Raw genomic sequence first — 2,500 nt, forward strand, 5'->3', positions numbered from 1 at the left:
TCGGGCGCGCCCCCGCGGGCGGACGCTCCCCCGAGGGGCGCCGGGGCCGGCTGGCGGGTGCCGGGTCTCCCCTCGGCGCCCCGTCCCGCCCCGCCGAGCGGGGCGGGCGGGGGAGGCACCCCCGCGGGGCCTTCGGGTCGTTTCCCTCACCCCAGGGCCAGGTACCTAGCGTCCGCGCCTCCGCGCGTCCGGGGGGCGGGGAGGAAGGAGCGCGGCGCCGGTCCCGAGCGGGCCGCGTCGCCCACACCCCCCTCCTCCCCCCGGGCCGCGGAGCCGGGCGGAGGTTTAAAGACTCGGGCGGCCCGCGGCGCGCGCCGCGAGGTCGGGGGCCGGGGGCGGTCTTCTGCCCGCCGGCGGGACGCCGGGATGGAAGAGAGGACTCCGGGCGGGGCGCGGCGGCGCGCCCCGCCGGCCCTCTCCCTCCCGAGCCCGCCGGCGGCGTCGGCCGTCGCCGCGCCCTCGGTCCTCCGCGGGGCGGGCCCGGGCCGGAGAGGGGGTCATCCCGTCCCCCCTCTCCGCGGCCTCGGTCTCGGGCGGAGAGCTCGGCGCGCGCGCGGGCGCGCGCTCGCTCCGGCCGGCCTCGCCCGCGTACGGAGCGGGCCGAGACGCGGGTCTCGGCCCGGCGCCCGCCGCTCCCCGCGGCGGTGCGTTCCGCGGCCTCCCCGCCGCGCGCGGCCGGCGGGACGGCGAGCCGGCCGTCCCGCCCGCGCCAGCCGCGGCGCCGGCGGTTCCGCTCCGCCGGTCCGCCCGGCGTGCGTCCGCACGCCCGGCCTCCTGCCCTCCCTCGGGGCCTCGCCGCCGTTTCCCCCTTCCGTCGCAAGCCGCGTCCTCTCCTTCGTCCCCGCCGCCGTCGCCTCCCACCGCGCTTTCGCCCTCGGCCTCGCCGGCCGCGCCGGTCGTGCGAGCGGGAGGTCCGGCGTGGGGCGTCCCGCAGCCGGTCTCCGCGCGGAGGCGCGGGGAGCGGGCGCCGCTCCCGAATCCGTCCCCGTCCCGCCCGCCGCCGTGCGCGCGTCCGCCGCGGGCGCGCCGCCAGGGCGAGCGAGAGGAGGAGGCGTCGGAGGACGAGGGGCGGGGGAGGAAGGTGAGAGGCGGCGGGGGCGTTTCGGTGCGCGCGTCTCCCGCACGGCGAGGAAGGGGCCGAGGTCGGCGCGGGCGCCGTCGGGCGGTCCGGCGCGGGCGCGGGCCGGCGGCGCCGCCGGCGCGGGCGGGGGCCTGGTCTGCTCCCGTCCCCGTCGGTCGCGGCGGCGGCGGCGGCGGCGGTCCGTCGCGGCAGCGGGGCTTCGGCCGGGGCGGCGCGCGCCGTCCCGCGGGCGTCCGCGGCTCCTCCGCCCGGGCCGGGCCGAGCCGGGCGCCTGGTCCGTCCCCGAAGCGAGACAGGGTCGTTTCCCCAGGTCGGGAGCGAGGGCTCCCCGCCCTTCTCGTTCGGGTCGCGCTTCATTGCCGGCCGGCCGGCCGGCCGTCGCCGGCTTTTTTTTTCCCTCCCGCATCCGATATTCGTGTGCTCGTACGGTCAGCGGAGGCGACGCTCGTCCGCCCCGCGGTCGCCCCGGCGTCGGGGCTGGCCGCGGGCGCGGGCCGAGCGCCTTCGGGCAAGGCGAGAGAGAACGAGAGCGGTCCCCCCGCGCGCGCGGGGCGGTGCCGAAAGTCAGACAACTCTTAGCGGTGGATCACTCGGCTCGTGCGTCGATGAAGAACGCAGCTAGCTGCGAGAATTAATGTGAATTGCAGGACACATTGATCATCGACACTTCGAACGCACTTGCGGCCCCGGGTTCCTCCCGGGGCTACGCCTGCCTGAGCGTCGCTTGACGGTCAATCGCCGATGGCCGCCGTCCGCGGCGGCCGCGCGGCGCGGCTGGGGCGCCTCGCAGGCCCGCGCGCCCCGCCGGAGGCGGGTCGCGAGGGGGGGGGGCCGCCGTCCGTCCGTCCGTCCGCCCGTCGGTCGGTCGGTTCGGGCGCCCGGATTCCCTCCCCCGCACCCCCTCCGAGCGGCGTCGCGCCGCGGGCCTTCGTCCCCCTAAGTGGAGACCCAGGTCGGGGAGCTCGCCGAGCTCCCCGCGCTCCCGGAGCGCCCGCTTTGGCCGAGCTCGTCCCCACGGGGCGGCCGGGCTTTCCGGTCGGTCGCGCGGCGCAGCGCGGCGGGGCCGGACGTTCGTTCGTTCGTTCGTCCGGCCCCCCGCCCCGGAGGAGCGCTCCTCGCCCTCCCCGGCCCCGCGCGCGGCTGCCTGCGGGTCGCGTTACCGGCGGCGGTAACGCGCCGTGCTGCCGCGCGCGTGGCGGTCCGGGTCGGGGCGAGGCTGCCGGCCTCCGGTCGTCCGCCCGTCCGTCCGGCCGAGCCCGGCGCGCGTCCCCGCGGGTCCGTCTCCGGCCACCGTGCGCCGGCGGCGGCGGCGGCGGTGCGAACCGCCGGCGGCGCGCCGGCTCCCCCGTCCGGGCGTTCCTCCCTCGGCAGCGCCGGGAGCAGCCGCTTGGCGTCCGAAGGCGGGTGGCCGGGCGAGCG

At 80.8% G+C, this 2,500-nt stretch overlaps 1 non-coding gene across 1 annotated transcript; it reads left to right on the top strand.

Annotated features, from left to right (window-relative positions):
- The first annotated feature begins 1,651 nt into the window (after positions 1 to 1,651).
- On the top strand, positions 1,652 to 1,804 carry LOC121106988. Its single transcript, XR_005840252.1, has one exon. It is a non-coding gene; the product is annotated as a 5.8S ribosomal RNA (ribosomal RNA).
- Positions 1,805 to 2,500: the final 696 nt, after the last annotated feature.

The sequence above is a fragment of the Gallus gallus genome, chromosome 16 (genome assembly GCF_016699485.2).
Source record: "Gallus gallus isolate bGalGal1 chromosome 16, bGalGal1.mat.broiler.GRCg7b, whole genome shotgun sequence".
Lineage (NCBI taxonomy): Eukaryota > Metazoa > Chordata > Aves > Galliformes > Phasianidae > Gallus > Gallus gallus.